Below are 16,974 nucleotides of genomic sequence, written 5' to 3' on the forward strand. Positions count from 1 at the left end.
TGATGCTGGAGTTGGTATTTTCAGGAACTTTGCAGCTTACTTGGTCTCATATCTGACACTTTCTGGTCTTTATGTGGTCCTCTACAAGTGCTGTGAGCTGAGCATCCTGCAGTAGCGGATCTGAGCTGAGGTGGGAGCCACCATCTGGTTCAGTTTAGGCTCTGGTGTTAGAGCAGCTGGAGGATGAGGTGCGACCTCTCACAGCCCAGTCTGGAGTTTGCCAGCTCATTCAGATGCCCAAATGCTGCTCTATAGAGCAGAGAGCCTCATCTTGGAGGCTGATTTCCTCTCATAGCCAGGGCATCTGAGGACTAGAGACATCAAGGCTTGGCCTAATAATAAACCTATTGACTTCAGGCATTTGGGGGCAGAGATTCAATAAACTTGCATTTCGGTGAGCACAGGGTTGGCCAAGTCCCTTCTGCTAAAAGCACATCTCTTCTGAAGCAACCAGGGCTCCAACTGCAGCAAAATGGGGAGGGGATAAAAGAAGTGCTGGCCTGGCAATATTACACAGTCCCATCTCAGCCTGGGTCCAGTTTTGAGCCATTCTCTGCCTTCAGCCCAATAGTAAAGTCCTATTTATTTACTTGGCTCTGCTGTGTTAATGCAAAAGCCACTTAACACAACAACGAGAAGGAAGGACATTTGCAACCAATTATGGTATTGCTGATCAGTCAAATGGTGCTGGAAATTGCATGTTGAAGTTCAGCCCAGGCAGCTGATCAATTACCTGGTAGCTTGGCACGGGTGCACGCTATCAGCTTCATAAATCAGTGTAATTCAGTTGCTACACCAGAATATAGATGTGTACTCGATATGGCATCAATATTCCATAGTGATGGTTAAAACTAGTTGGCCAAAAGCTGTGCTTTCTTATCTGCTGTGCAGCCCCACTGGTGCTCCAGCAGCCAGGGTGGAATTGGGCTTAGTTGTTCTTTAAATATACCCCTGGGCATCATTTAAAATCATGTTTTTCAAGCCTTTCTTTTCTTTGCAACCACAAGGGAAGTTAGCACTCCAGCACGTAATTCAGGGCTGACCAAATTGCCAGCCTAGCTACCTGCTTCAAGAGGAAGACTTTCTCTTGGGTGGCAGATGCGCATCTTGGCTGCCTTATGCACAGCTTCCTCTTCTTAATTAGCTCTGACATTTTAGTGATCATAATAGGGGGTTGGTTTAGAAGTGAAGGCTCAAAGCCCTGGGTTTGTGCTGAAAGCAAAGTTTGCTGTAAGTGCATGGAAACCAGGGCACTTCTAACAGTGATGGGCTGGAGCATGGAACAACACGAGCTTCTGGAAGCACTGACGGTCGCTTCTCCCACACCTGATAGCAGCAGTTTGTGCTCTGTGCTTGTATAGAATCATAGAATAGTTAGGGTTGGAAAGGACCTTAAGGTCATTCAGTTCCAACCCCCTGCCATGGGCAGGGACACCTCACACTAAACCATCTCACCCAAGGCTTCATCCAGCCTGGTCTTGAACACTGCCAGGGATGGAGCATTCACAACCTCCCTGGGCAACCCATTCCAGTGCCTCACCACCCTCACAGGAAAGAATTTCCTCCTTAGATCCAATCTAAACTTCCCCTGTTTCAGTTTTAACCCGTTACCCCTTGTCCTGTCACTGTAGTCCCTAATGAAGAGTCCCTCTCCAGCATCCTTATAGGTCCCTTTCAGATACTGGAAGCTGCTATGAGGTCTCCACGCAGCTTTCTCTTCTCCAGGCTGAACAGCCCCAACTTTCTCAGCCTGTCTCCATACAGGAGGTGCTCCAGCCCCTGATCATCCTCATGGCCTCCTCTGGACTTGTTCCAACAGTTCCATATCCTTTATATGTTGAGGACACCAGAACTGCACACAATGCTCCAGGTGAGGTCTCACAGGAGCAGAGTAGAGGGGCAGGATCACCTCCTTCGACCTGCTGGTCACGCTGCTTTTGATGCAGCCCAGGATACGGTTGCTTTCTGTGATGCAAGCACACACTGTTCATTTTCTCATCAAGCAACACCCCCAAGTCCTTCTCCACAGGGCTGCTCTGAATCTCTTCTCTGCCCAGCCTGTAGCTGTGCCTGGGATTGCCCTGACAATCTCACCCTCACTCTTGTCCAACTGATCTTTGTTTGCCCTCCCGTTCTGCACCAGTGACAACTGCAGTTCACTGGTAGTTCCCAGCTCTGCTGTACCTCTGTTACCAGTGCATGTTCGTATTTGGGAGCATGCACAGGGACCTGAGCCATGGCTGCTGCGTTAGGTGCTTTGCAGAAGCAGGGTTTAAAGAAAGGCAATCCCTGCCCTGAGGGACCTGTGTTCTGCAGGCAGTAATAACAGCGGTCATACAGCATACAAAATACAGATGTACAAAAGGCAAGGACCCTTCTTGGGTGGTGTGACTTGGTTGGGCTGATGCTTGGCTGAGAATGGAGGGAGGAGAGAAAACCTTAGCTCCTCCGCTGCCCAGCCATAGGCAAGGTTGTGTTTGGAAGGGATTTTTGGCAGGAGGGAGTTGCAGGGATGGTTTTGGAGGAGGAGGAGGAAGGAGTGGCTGCTCAGATTTTATCGGGAAGGTTTTCCCAGGCTTAAAAGAAAGCTGGGCAGAAAGTGAGGCTGCGCTTAGGGAAGGAGCTGACAGACAGATTCTAGAGGCTGGTGGGGCAAAGGTGATGGGCTGGCCGTATGGTAGGTGGGTTATTGGTTCAGCGAGGTAAGAGGAGATGTGGAAAGGTAACAGGAATACAGAGGGGAAGGCAAGAAGCTTCTGAATTATGTAAGCAGAGGACCAGAGTGACTGTGGAGTGAATTGATGTGGTCTTGAGGGCAGCTGCTGGAACGGGAGATGACGATAACTGATGGATGAAGAGGGAGGCTTAGTGGAGAACAGAGAGAGAGAAAGGGGTTTAGATGTTTATAAAGGCAAGCTTGAGACATGGTTCCAAAGCAAACCAGCCTGCCTGTGGTGGGTGAGACTGTGGGCCTAAGTGAGAGGTTAGGGAGTCTCTGAGAGAGAGATGTTGTCCCTGACTGAGGGGGAAAAGAGGGAGGATGGCAGCAAACAACCTATACCTGGCTTACCAGGAGGGGTAGAAAGCGGTGATCTGAGCTGTTCTGTGGAGCTGTTGCTATCTCTTTGCGTTATCGGAGTGTTTTTGCCATCTATTTTTTGATGAATGGATCTTTATATCATTACTGATCCTGGTAACTCGCCCAGTGCCATAGAATACAGGTGGCTGCGGGGGGTATTCCATCAGCCTGATTCTCCATCATCTCCCACCAGCTTCACACCAGCGAGGTTCCTTTTGCTGTTTCCACTTCCTAGCAGAAGAATTACTCTGGGAATATCTTGCCTTGTGGTGGTTTGTCCCTTCTGGCTCTGGCCATCACCCCGATAAATGTGGCAATGGTCAGTGGAGAAAAGAGCAATGATTAAACCCTAGATGCTTGCTTCCCTTTTTCCAGTTTACCCTTTTGAGTTCTCTTTTCCATTTCCCCATTCCCAAGAAGAGACGCACTCAAGGAACGTTCCCCTTAATGTCACAATGCAGAGTAATCCCTAGAGGAGTCTTTCAAAGATGACTTTGTATTTGTCCTGTCAATGCAGGACATTGGCGGTTTTTCTCCTCCCCCAAACATTTACATCTGGGAATGTGATGAAGTTGATTTTTATTCTTCCTAAATCTGTTTGGCTGGGGAAAAAAAAAATTGCTTTTATATTGATTTTTCAGTTTGTTCCTGTTGGAGTATAAAACCAGGGTGTAGAACAGTTGGGTACCGGGCGGGGGGGGGGGATTTATCAGTTGAAGTTGGAGAGCATCATATCCCAGGATGGAATGATGCAAATAAGGTGTGAAAACCTGGATCCAGGTAGCAATTGAGTAGCAATATTTCCTTTAGTTTTCCTTTATTATGCGTAATAGGGTAATTCATACTTTAAAGAGCAAGCACTGATTGCTCCAAAATAGGTGATGACTTTGTGATCCTTTTCAAATCAGAAGCCATCTGCAAAGTATCCCAGACTGGTTGGGGTTGGAAGGGACCTTAAAGCTCATCCAGCTCCAACCCCAGGGACACCTTCCACTAGAGCAGGTTGAACATTCAGCTCCCAATGCTATAACACAGCAAGGAGGATCTGCAGGAGGACTTTTCTGCTGGGAAACAGAGCCCCAGGTGATGGGCATCTCTCTGTTCAGGCTCCTCTCTCTGCTATCCCAGCTGCGGTACCACGTTTGCATAAGAAGCAACAGGGTGAGTAATGCCTGCCTCTGCAGACATCAAATGCTGCAGGTATTTTGTGGTAAACCTGATGCTGCTCTGGGCAGGGAGGATGCACTTTACTCTGAAAGCAAAGGATGAAAGCCTTTGTGGCAAGGGCTGGGCTTTGAGAGCGACTGAGCCCGATCCCCTGCACAAACAGCTGTTGTATTATCGCAATAGCTCATCTCCCAAAGCACCTGGGGCCACGGAGCCAGCGCACGCTGCAGCCTTGCAGCCTTCTGCTGGTGCTGCTGAGTGTCGCGATCCTACTCCAGCAATATATTGCTGTTCAATGCAATGAAACAGTGGATTTAAGGGATGCACCTCTTCAGGTTGCTTGTTCAAGCATGCTCAAGGTGATACACGGTGAAAACCAACCACTCTTAGATGGCTTGCCTATAGCTGTGCCCTGAAATGGCTGTATTTGCCCAATTCCTGAGCTATAGGTGTGTGGTGATGCAGACCTGGGGCTGTTGTCACCAAACTTGAGTCTAAGAATGGAGTAGATTTGCACCATTCCTCTCTGTTTGTAGGTGAAAGTGTTACTTGAGAGCCAGGGCATGGATGTAGCTGGCGGACAGACCTTGAAGCTGGGTGCTGGGTTATTGCCACTTACAACACTGGAGCAAAACTCTGTGTTTTCTTACATGGAGGTAAGGCTGCAGGTCCCTGGATTAAAAGTGCTATTAAGGAGCCACATTAGAAACATTACAGGGTGGCCAGTGTGCAGAAGCTTCCTCAATGAGTGTGTGCATTGGTGAAAGGGCAGGAGAAACGACGCAGGAGGATGTTCTCGCCTCTATAGGCAGAGGGAATGGATTTCCTGTGGAGCAGCCAAGAGTTTCTATTTACTGTGAAAACTCCCAATCCCGCTCTCCGTTTGGCAGCAAGATAAACCGCAGGCACTTGGTTGAACCGAATGCTCCAGAGGTTTAATTACCGCCACTCGCTAATCGGAATCAACACGGAGCGCAGTCCGCAGCGCCCAGCTTCAAGGAGAAATGCAGTCAGTAAAAGGAAGAGCCATAGCAGGCGCTCAGGTTGTTGTGGTCCTTCCCATAGCTGACCTAGCAAATGCTCTCTTTGAAACCTCAGGTTCTCCCTTAGCCGTTATCAAACTCCATAGCTCCTTGTTACTACACTCTTCTGTATATAGTGTCTATAAATGGGGCACTGAATTAAGGGAGTTCACAGCCCTGGAAACTAAATTTGCTATTTTTCCTGGTCTGAACTAGTCTCAATTCTGGCAATTATTCAGCCACAGAATTGCTGTATTACTGCAGCTTTATGAGGATCTTGGTTGGAAAAGGTGTCAAGAAGGCAGGTAAAGTTTTGGTGTGATCTCTGGCAGGGGCCCCTGCTCTGTGGGATGAATCAGGCATAGAATCCCAGATTGGTTTGGGTTGGAAGGGACCTTAAAGCTCATCCAGTTGCAACCCCTGCCACAGGCAGGGACACCTTCCACTAGAGCAGGATGCTCCAAGCACAGGTACTGCTGGCAATGGAGCTGCACTCCCTGCCTTCTGCCAGGGATCAAGCCCTGGCTTTACATCATGGGATGCTCCCAGGCTGGAGATGTTTATGCGGGAGCTGCTGTAGGAACCACATAAGTTGCTCTAAACCCTGTTCTCCATTTCCTTCTGTATAAGCAGGAGTTAGGTTTTCTCATCATCAGCAGCAGCAGCACACTTTGTATCCTGCCCCTACTGATTCATGGCAATAAGAGACCCTAAGAGCAATCCTTGTCCAAAGCAAGCAGCGTCCCGGTTAGTGCCAGCACCTTCCAGCACTGCTATTTGGGCTTTTTCCATGCTCTTAATCTTATAAATTGAATCGAGCCTGATGATAGAAGTGACTTCCTGGATATTGTGTAACAGCTTGTGCTTGTCAGGATGGGAGACAAACCAACCTGACCTTGAACTCCGGCGTTTCCTCCCAGCAGGTAGGAGCTTCCAACAGCCTGCGCTGATGTGGGGATTGCCAGAGGAGGCTCCTGGTCTCCTCAATGCCCTGGGACAGCAGCGAGGCTTCCATGGCAAAGGAGCTTTGGAAAATGCTTTGGATTCCCCTCTAGGGACTGGAGGATGCCCTGGAAAGCACTGCGGCAGGAAGGCAGCAGCGTGTTCCCGCTCCAGAAAGGAGGCAGAGAAGGAATCCCGTCCCTATCTGGCATGGTTTAACCTCCTGGGATTAATTAAAGGCTTTCTCAGTTTTTCTTTCAAACCTCACAACATTCATCTCTCCCTCGCTGAATAGGGAAAAGCAGAGGCATCTTCTCTGGTGAATCACCAGCCTGGTCCAGTGCTCAGTTTTACGTTGCAGTAATAGCTTTTCCCTAAGGGAATACCGCAGGAAGGGCAGACTTTGGCTTCTCACCACTGGAGCATTACATCATTAACACGAGCTGGGAATCTGAGCGGCGGGAGAAACAAATGTCCCTAAATCCAGCAATCCCCCTTCCCTTGGTGCTTCTGTCCCCTCTTCCCTGCCCATGGGTAGGGCAGGTGATGGTGGTGGCAGAGCCAGTGTGGGGCAGGGGACCACGTGCATGGCGATGTTACAGGAGCAGGGATGTGTCCTGCATCCTCTGAGCTGCTGGCAGTGCGAGGACTGGAGACTAATGGAGCTCTGGGACAGCGAAATCCTTCCTTCTACAACTCAGGCTTGTGGTGATGGATGCAATGGCAGGGAAGGAGCCACATGTCTCAGTGCTCTCTGAAACACACAGGGTCTTTCATATGGTTTCCTAATACCAGAGAAAGATGAGACCCGAGTCTCTAGTTCTTGAGCATCCTGAAGAAGCACCACAGCTCCTGGCTCAGCAAGCCCTGAGTACATGCATGGTCTCTATCCACTGGCCCTGCAGACCCTCCGGCTATGCCCTGGCTGCACAGTGTTTGTTTCCTGACCCCATTACCTATTCCCGTTTGCATTTCAGCTGCTTAGGCTTGATTCTTTTAAGCCCCCTCTATCTGATTATCAGCAGCCCAGCCAGGCAGATAGGAAGCTTCCTGCGGGATCCCCGGCAGCGCTGCAGGAGGATGTTTTGCCTCATTTATGCTCCTGGAGGTGACTGATCGACAAAGGGGCAGCGGAGAAGTTATGGGGGCAGTTCAAGGCTCCCCTGTGGTGCAGGCTCGTAAGTCTGGGACACTTTGCTGCGTGATGCTTTTCCTTGCTCCCAAGGGCACGCAGGGAGATGCAAACTTTGTTCCCAGGAGGCGTGGGTGACAGGCACCACATGCAAACCTGCATCCGCACCGCAGGATGCTTCTGGGAGCAGAGAGGAGCGCGGTTGCTGCTGCTGACCAGCGCAGGGACACGGTGGCATGGCAGGGTAGAGCAGATGGGTACTGAAACCCTGTGCAACCCTCCCAGAGCTGCCCTGCTCTTGCTTTGCGGTTTCCTATTGTTATCCTAACGCCGTCCTCCTCCTCCTCCCCCGCCCAGCTGGATGAAGAAGCCTCCAGCTGGCCTAGGAGGCTTATCAGCTCTGTCTGGCTGGGTGTTAACAGTCGATTTGCATAAGTACCTGTCCCCATCATATGCTGCCTGCCTTTGTGACTCATGTGCTTGTTTGTTTCTCCTTCAGCAGCCACGCTTGTGCTGGGCTGCTCCCAGAGGTACCAGGGCAGATGCCACCACCCCGGGCACTGCGGGATGGATGCTGAGCATCCTCCCTGGCTCACCCACTGCCCCTGCCCTGCGGGACCAGCTTGGGAATGACCCGTGGAACTCGCTGTTTTCTCCTGGTTGTCAAGGTAGAATTGAACTTGAACCTTTGCTTTCACACTTCCAGATGGGGAAAGCAAGGCTTCCCCTGGGCTGCAGTCCCAGCTTGTATTGCAGGGCAGGGTGATGCAACAGTGTGATGGGTAACTCTCCTCCCTGCTGTTAGGTGGGCATGAGCTGGGATCCTTAAAGGCCTTTCTGAACTCAGGCCTCAAAGGCAAGGGCAGCACAGACTGACTCCTGTGCATTTGCTGTGCTGCAGCCATCACTACAGCTCTGCTCCGAGTGCTGGTGGTGACCGTGGAGTCACCTCCTCAGGTAGGAGCTGAGCGGTCTTGTTTCTGCTCATTAGCTCTGAAAGGTGTCTCCATCCATAATAAGGAAGTCATTAGTGTGAAACTTCCACTACCAGGTACGATTGATTAGGAGATTATAACCACTGTAAAGGAGGGGATGCGTTGCATATACAATGCATTAAAGTCCCAGCATGCTGCTTTGGTTGTATGTCATTTGTGGAGCTCACCAGAGAATGGCTCAGGCAGATGGGTGGCTGCTGAGACAAGGAGGCACAAAAGCACAATGTAATCAGTCCTAAGTAACTTGAAGTTTGATGGCTTTGTAATGGACAATAACTGCAGTGCTTGAAGGTAGATGACAGGGGTTTAGGTCCTTAGGACCTTAGTACAAAAAGTGTAAGAAAAACAGAATAGAAAAACAGGACCTGGGGATGGGGAGCATCGGGGACTAGCAGATGTCCAGGATGGGCACAGTTACACTAACTGATCTGTAGGACAGGATGATTGCTGTGTTTGTGGTGTCAATGAACCCATTAAGCTGGTGTAAACATCTACTGGGGAGTATCAGGGACTAGCAGATGTCCAGGATGGAAGCAGTTAAACTAACTGATAAGTAGGACAGGTTTATTGCTGTGTCCGTGATGTAATTAAGTTGGTGCTTCAAAGACTGCCAGAAGTGATGAAGATTGTTGGGAGAAGTAAAGGACCCTCAGAGACCACCACCACCTTTGTGCATGCATGCGGGGAACCTTCAGGAAAACGATGTAACCCATGTGTAGCCTCATGAATATGTAATGCATGTATGCCCAGGGACTACATAAGGATGGCCTGTAGAGCAGCAGGGCGATACACGTTAGGAGGAGCTATCCCTTGTGTCTCCCGGCACCGCAATAAAGAATACCCGCTTATCGACTTGAAACCCTTGTTGGTGAGCTTGTTCCTGGAGTTTTCTCTGAATCACTGCTCGGAGCCTGTTTGCACAGGGCAAAGGTAAATTCACATCAACAGCTTGTACATCCTCTGTGGAAGGGCTCTAAGCCCATCCTAGGAGATGGACTCCATGGCTTTGGAAGTCCTCATGCTCTTGTTGCTGTGATATCTTACAAACAGGGTGCACAACCTTGAGGTCCTCTGTGCTTGCTGTTCAGTTTGGGATCCCCTCTGCAAGGAGCTACCAGTACTGAATAAGTTCTTCTGCATGTGGCCTAGAAACATGTCCTGGTGTGTTCTGTTTCCCCTCCACGGCTGACGAGCCAGGGAATCAGCTGCCCAGCCAGCCAGCCACTTCTTGTATGTAGAAGTTAAACACATATTTGCAGCATTCATCATCTCACTCATCGTAAAGTGCTTTTGACAGGGCATTGGTTGAGCTGTGCCAGGCGTACATTGCTCTTCTGACTGGGAGAGTGGATGGGGAAGTTGGGTGAGAAGAATGAGGGGTTCAGCTCAGCACGTCAATCTCGGTTCTGATTGTGCTGCCTGGGGTGTGATATTATGGGGCCAACTGAAGCGTTCTCTGCAATGGAGAGAGATGAGCAAGAGTGGAGAGGTGGATAACCAGCAACTTGGTATGAAGATAGGCTGGGAAAGTTGGGGCTGTTCAGCCTGGAGAAGAGAAGGCTGTGTGGAGACCTCAGAGCAGCTTCCAGTATCTGAAGGGGGCCTATAGGGATGCTGGGGAGGGACTCTTCATTAGGGACTGTAGTGACAGACAAGGGGTAACGGGTTAAACTGAAACAGGGGAAGTTTAGATTGGATCTAAGGAGGAAATTCTTTCCTGTGAGGGTGCTGAGGCACTGGAATGGGTTGCCCAGGGAGGTTGTGAATGCTCCATCCCTGGCAGTGTTCAAGACCAGGCTGGACGAGGCCTTGGGTGAGATGGTTTAGTGTGAGGTGTCCCTGCCCACGGCAGGGGGGTTGGAACTGGATGATCTTAAGGTCCTTTCCAACCCAAACTGTTCTGTGATTCTATGATTCTAATATAATCACTGAAGAGGATCAGTGGACTGGATTGTCCAAAGGAAAATGCAATGAGCAGCAGAGGGAGGAAGAAACAGGCAATAACCACATGAGTCATTCAAGAAGCGGCTGAAAGAGGAGCAGAACCACAACAGGTTCAATTCACAAAGCCAAGAGAGGGCTGCAGGGATTCCAGGTCGGTGGCCGTTCCGGCTTTAGAGACACGATGAAATGGGATGGCTGCAGCTTCCTTGGATTTACTTTGCTCCCAACTAAGCAGCCTAAAAGTGAATTAGAAAACTACAAATCCCATAAAACGTGGCTGGGTCAAACCCAGAATGACTGAAATAAAATTAGCAGGATTACTCCAGAGGAGCCTGGGGCAGTGGATGCTCTCTGTCTGCTCCTCCTCCTCCAAAGTACTGTGCTTCTGTGGAAGTGGAGAAGAGAGTTCATGTGGTGGTTCTGGTGTTATCCAGTCTTGGGACCGCCAGCAGCACATGGACCTATGGTACAAAAAGCACCTGAGATAGACAGGACTCAGCATCTTGCTCAGCAAAGCAATTTGTCAATGTGCATGAATGGCAGCACGAGCCTTATTTCAGTCCTGTTCTAACAGGAGACAAAAAAGACCGGATCAATGTCTTCCATCAGAGGAGCAGAAGGCGGAGATGTTGGATCTGAAATCTTATTTACCCTCCCTCTCTCACAGCCCTTTGTACCTTCTGCTAATAAGTAGTGCTGCACATGCACAACTTGATCCAAACCCTGAAGAAATCAATAGGAATTGCCAGGTGCTCCATCCTCTGAAAACCAGACCGTGCTTTTATGTGTCTAAACATGGGGCTTTTGGAGCCAGCTTTTGGGCATCCTTTTGAGAAGCTCGGATTGTGGCATTTTGTATCAGGTCCTGCCTGTGTTCAATCCTGATGAATACTGTGTGAAGTTGTAAATCTCAGGAAATCCTTCACTTTCCACCTTCATCTCTTTTCCCCAAATGCATTAACACCTGATTTGTCCTTTTGGCTACTCTTAGGTCCTTCCGAGTCATCATCGCCCATCCCACATCCCTCTCTGCTCGAAGCATCCAGGATAAGTTTGCTGCTTGGGAACATCGCTCAGGAGATGGAGTGTCTGTGGCAACCCCCCTATGGTTAAAATCAACCCTGTAAGCAAACCCTCATTACTTTATTTATGACTTTTGGATGAGATAATGGTTTTCCACTTTCAAAAAGGAAGGTCTCCACTTCAACACTTATTTTCTATAACTCCTTTGGCATTTATATTGCAACAGGAGCCTATTTGGTGACATTATCTGATAAATATCGTGTTATACAGCTGCAATTTACAATGCATGTATTTTTAACAGAGCTTCTAAGCTAAATTAAATGCTTCTAAAATACGGTGCTTATGGAAAACTAATGCCTGCTCTAGCAATTTTGGTTTTCAGGGTACACTCTTTTTTTAAACCCAGATACCATCTTTATCCTGTCAGGCAGTAAATTATGCACTTGCACTTTCATAAACTCTCCCCTTGGGAACTTAGTCAATGAAATGGAAATGTCTTTTTCACACCTTCCAACTCCGGAGGAATACAGGGGAATAGCCAACTCGGTTATGAACTGAATGCCTAGAGGGAATCCGTCTAAAATGTGGTTTAATGCAGTCCTGATGCATGTATTGCTTCGCATACGTCCTGCTCAGTGCATTGAATCGCGACTTACATCCTTAATGTCTCTCTTTGGTTTTAATTGAGAAAGTAATGGCATGTTGTGTGGTGGGATCTGCAGGTAGGAAGACACCCACTGGTACCTTGGCTGTTGCCCTTAGCTGTGGGAGGAGGAGAACCCTGTTGGCTTGCTCAGGGGAGTAAACCAGAACTGCTTTTACACCTATGTGGATCCTCTCCTGCATCGCAGGGTGGGAATGAGCAGGGAAAAGGTTTGCAATGGCATGTCCTGCCTCTGGGATAGCCTTTCATGAGGGAGGGAAGAGGTTCTTAGGTAGCTGGGCTAAATGATCCTTGTAGGTCCTTTCCAACTGAACTATTCTAAATCCACTTCTATGTTCATCATCCATCACCCAGAACTGCTGAGTTTGCCCGTAGCAGTCAAACATCTTCATGTGAAGGTCTGAACAGCTGTGTTATCCCATCTCCATATCTAATGTGGAAAGTTTGAAATGCCTCCCGAAAGGGAGCAAAGTGGGGAAGTGTGTAGGGGAAGTCTTCTGGGATGCCTAGGGATGTATCCAAAGCAGGAGGAGCCACGACAGGTCTTCTGTCGCAGGAGCATCACTGAAGCTGTTCAGCTGATCACTGATGCTCCTTATTTCCCCACATCCACCCTATGAAAACCCCAGTTCTTCCAGTCTGGGGACTGCAGGAAACATGTGATATACTAGATGTACTTTGCAATAGAAGTGAACTTACAGGAAACAGGGAAACCAAAACCAGCAGAAAACCAAGCTTAACATTTGGCAGGAAAAAAATCAGTGCATAAACCCCACAAGAACGTGAGCATCTTTGCACAAAACCACTTACCGATGCATCCCTTAAAGGTAATCCCTTCAGACAGAGAGGCTGCCATTTCTTTACAAGATATTAAAGCAGCTGTTGCTAGAACATAGGGAATGTTTGAGCTATCCATCAAGGGAAGGACATTTGTAATGTTATATCCACTGTTTTTTTTTCTGTTTACAGTTTATTTTGGTACCAAATTCCTACCTACTGCAGGTAATTGAGACTGCAAACAAAATCTCACTATCCTCTGAGCTGCCAAATCACATTTTCTTCTCCTGTAAGCACATTTTCCCTTGGCTTCAGAGAGGAACGCAATTATGCCGAATGAATGAGAAAAGGGATTAGTTCATATAATGACCATAGCAGCCATCTCTCCCTTGATCTTTCCTTAGTAGCTCACTCTCGAAGATGGGAATGATTATTATTGTAATTCAGAACAGAGCTTGTTCTTTTTCCTTCCGCAGCATCTGCTTCCTACTCTCCAAATTAACACCTATCGCAATAAAAACTAAATATCCTGGCTGTAGGTGGGCTATTGGATGACCCTACCTGGGACATGGAGGCAAGTTTCATCATCTTTGTGCTCCCCTCCTGGAATGGCTGTGTATTGTTCTGGCCCTTGATAGAAATCAAAGTAGCCATGAGGCTATATTGATGACTTGAGGCTATATTGATGACTTGAGGCTATATTGATGACTTCTGGCAACCAGAGGCTTCACAAGAGGGTATCCAAGGCAGTAAATTACCAGCCATGTGTCTCCTGTGCTGTTTTCAAGTTGTGAAACAGGTTGTTTCTGAAGGTCTTCAAAACAACATTGGACTTTCATGATAGCTGGGGACTACCTGCACTCCCTTGGACATGCCCTATCCGTGTGTCTGGCGCTAATTCACTGCAGTAATCAAATTCGATGCCAACAAGGCAACTGGGTTTTCTTCTTCCTTTCCATGAGATCCGTCTGCACTGATTTTTCACGGGTCCCAAGCCTTGGTCAGAAGCTTTATTACACCAAAGCATTGGGAGATGATCTATTTTATAAGCTTTGCTGTCCTAAAGCTGCTTTAACAGTTTTGTAGTCGTAGCTGTAGGTGAGCCAATTCACCCCTAAAGTCAATGTGTTCACACCTTGTCATGCCAGCAACAGGCTTTAGCTCTGCAGAACTCATCCAAAGCTCATAGAGATTCCATCCTTCGCTTTCAAATACCTGTTAATTCTACTTAGGTGCTCATTATTGAGAGGTTACCTATATTTTTCCTTTTAGATTTGCAAAAATAAGCACTGGTGAATGAAGATGAAAGGAAAACATTGCTGTTTTCTTCCCTGGAGATTGTATTTCTCACTTGTTGCATAACTGCTTATTTTAGCATCAATCAGCTGAGTCTTTGTTGTGTAGACAACTCTGTCCTTTCAGAGGATTTGTGCAGTATTATTTCCTTTAAAATGCCTGGGTTTTGGTTGTTTTTATTATTAGATTTATTTCTTCTCTGGGCAAATGCCAGCTGACAACGCCTGTAAGTGTTACATAAATGTCATGCTATGTAAGCTGAGTATCATGCAGATCATACACACGACCTTTCTGCAGAGCTATCCTTCAGGTGTTACCTGTGTGTTTTGTTTGTCTGTGTTACATGCATGCACCTATATATGAGTTTTGTTTAAGTGTGTATATATGGTAGGCAAAAATCTGCTAAGCTACTGACCAGGAAAGTACTCAAAATGCAGAAATGTCCGAACTCTTGTTGGCACAACTTTCATCTGCACCCTATTGTTGAAGCAGGAGATGATTGTAATTGCATGTTGACACGCTGTTTTTCTTCTGCATCTCTATATGGTGTGCAGGGAGCGAGATGCAGCGAGGGGCTCCGCAATGCTGGCTTGTTCCTATTGTTCAGCACACGATGCTAGGCCTGAGCTCAGCACATTATCCACATGTCTGACCACTTCTGGATTCCGCAGCAGTAGGAAACACAGCTCCACTCTTTCTGTGTGCACTTTCCAAAGCCAGAACAAGGTGCTCCTCTTCTGCATAGCAAAAATGCTTCGAGGTTGCACCGAGGGATGCTGTGACCTGCAGCACACAACCCATCTGCACCAAGGAACTGGGTTTTGATATTCCATGACCTCCTTTAGAGGGGTTGTCCAGAAGTCCTGGAGGAATGGCCAGAAGGGCTGTAGGGTTATGGTGCGCTGCACAGGACCATTGCCAGGTTCCTCCGGAGACAGGATTATTAATTTCCTCATGGCTTTTCCTACAGTTCTTTCCACTACCCTGCGTCAGTGCTTCAGCACCTTCATTAATCCTTCCCCAAACACCCGTTATGAAGATGGGTCAGGGTGACACATGGATGGATTAAGGTCAGTTTTGACTAATTCGGGGTAGTCCATCTGAGGAGCAGAATGTCTGCGTTTTCAGAGCATTTAACATGATACAGCACTTCGTGCATGCAAGCGCAGCACCCGCTGCTTCCAGCTGTACTAAGATGGATGTCAGCAATTCAGGCAAAAGGTTTCAGGCTACACTGTGGGCAACACAACCCTCAGCAGCCAGAAGTTTGGTTTAATGAGTTCGTTTGCGTTACGAAGCCTGTGGCAAGAGCAAGGAGAGAATCCTGCTCTTTGGAAGAGTTTTATCCTGTCCTCAGCCTGTATGTTAAAGCCCTTTTATCGTGCTGTGGGCAGCTTTTGGTTCTGAAGATGGAGATCTGGCCAAACTTTGTTTCCTATTTGACTTACAGAGCAGGTCCATGGGCTGCAGGTGTCATATGGAAAACAGATTGTGAGTACATAATTAAGAACTGCATTAGAATATGCACGTGCAAGAAAGCTCCATAAATTGGTATGGAATGCCTCACTTTGGATGTTTGTGACATTGTGACCAAGTAACACAGTGACCTTCAAAATATCCCTTAAGGCAGCCCGTGCACTTAGCTGAAGTGGGATCCATAGGTGAACTCCTGGCAGGGAGTGCACTGGGTGCCAGAGCAGCGGGGCTAACAGCTGCCAAGGCACTTAGGGCCGATGGGGACTGACAGAAAGGGGTTGTGTTCATGTGTCCCATTGCTGCTGCACTACAAGGGAAGGCTTTTCTTACCTGGGGGCTGAAGTTTCAAGTGAGCTGCTGAGCAGCGCCTTGAGAGACCTCAGCATCCAGAACCAGGCATGATTTTTGCTGTGTGCTGTAAGCTGCTGTTCTTTAAACCCAGTAATAAGGCTAACTTGGGTGGGTTTATCTAAAACACCATAAAGGCCATCTCACACCAAGTTGTAAGACCCTATTTCTAGAGTTACAGTCCAAAAAACCACAGCAAGCCTGAGGATGACCGACACAATACTCCTTTGCTTTCAGCCTTGGAAGAGCCAAAGGACTTGGAGCATTCAGACCACAGCCTGCCGAAGCAGAAAGTTGCAGCCTAAATTCCTTCAAGTTAGGTAAATTATAAGGGCTGTGCAGTGGGGAGCATCCGCACGCCTCATCTGTGGTGGTTCTGTGGTCCCAATGGTTTTGAACGACCGGGAAAGCTGGCTAGCTGAATGGATTTACGAGACGATGGCAGCCTGTGACTGGAAGAACATCTTTAACCTGGATTTAAACCTTCTGCAGCAACTGAAGCAGCGCAAGACAGCTCCTGCAACGTGTTTGACTGGAGGGCCTCTGGGACTGAAAGGATGTGCACGGTACAGAGCATGCCATGCAATTAGCACTGTTTTAACTGAAGAAAGCGGGTCTATCTCACAGCAGCGCTGCGCTGTTGGGAATCCTGGGGAACGAGCTCCCACAGGGCAGAGCCTGAAACTCCCCTTTGGGGGCCCTGGGGTGGGGGTAACCTGGGACATAAGTGAAGTTTGGGGGGGGGGGTTCACACATATACGTTCTACAGACACACATACACAGTCTATAGACACACACATACGGTCTATAAACATACATACACGGTCTATAGACACACATACACGGTCTATAGACACACATACACGGTCTACAGACACACATACACGGTCTATAGACACACATATACAGTCTATAGACATACATACATGTTCTATAGACACATATGCACAGTCTCTAGATGCACATGTATGTTCTATAGACACACATACACGGTCTATAGACAAACATATATGTTCTATAGACACACATACATCGTTTATAGACAAACATATATGCTCTATAGACACACATACACGGTTTATAGACAAACATATATGTTCTATAGATGC

General features: G+C 48.0%; 1 long non-coding RNA gene across 1 annotated transcript; it reads left to right on the forward strand.

Annotated features, from left to right (window-relative positions):
- The first annotated feature begins 5,483 nt into the window (after positions 1 to 5,483).
- Positions 5,484 to 14,260, forward strand: LOC130599169 (uncharacterized). The gene is made up of 3 exons (XR_008972179.1): positions 5,484 to 8,010; positions 11,273 to 11,404; positions 14,018 to 14,260. It is a non-coding gene; the product is annotated as an uncharacterized LOC130599169 (long non-coding RNA).
- The last annotated feature ends 2,714 nt before the right edge of the window (positions 14,261 to 16,974 follow it).

This window comes from Pezoporus wallicus, unplaced genomic scaffold (assembly GCF_028554395.1).
Source record: "Pezoporus wallicus isolate ANWC-B61680 ecotype Strahan unplaced genomic scaffold, APGP_CSIRO_Pwel_v1 contig_8166, whole genome shotgun sequence".
Lineage (NCBI taxonomy): Eukaryota > Metazoa > Chordata > Aves > Psittaciformes > Psittacidae > Pezoporus > Pezoporus wallicus.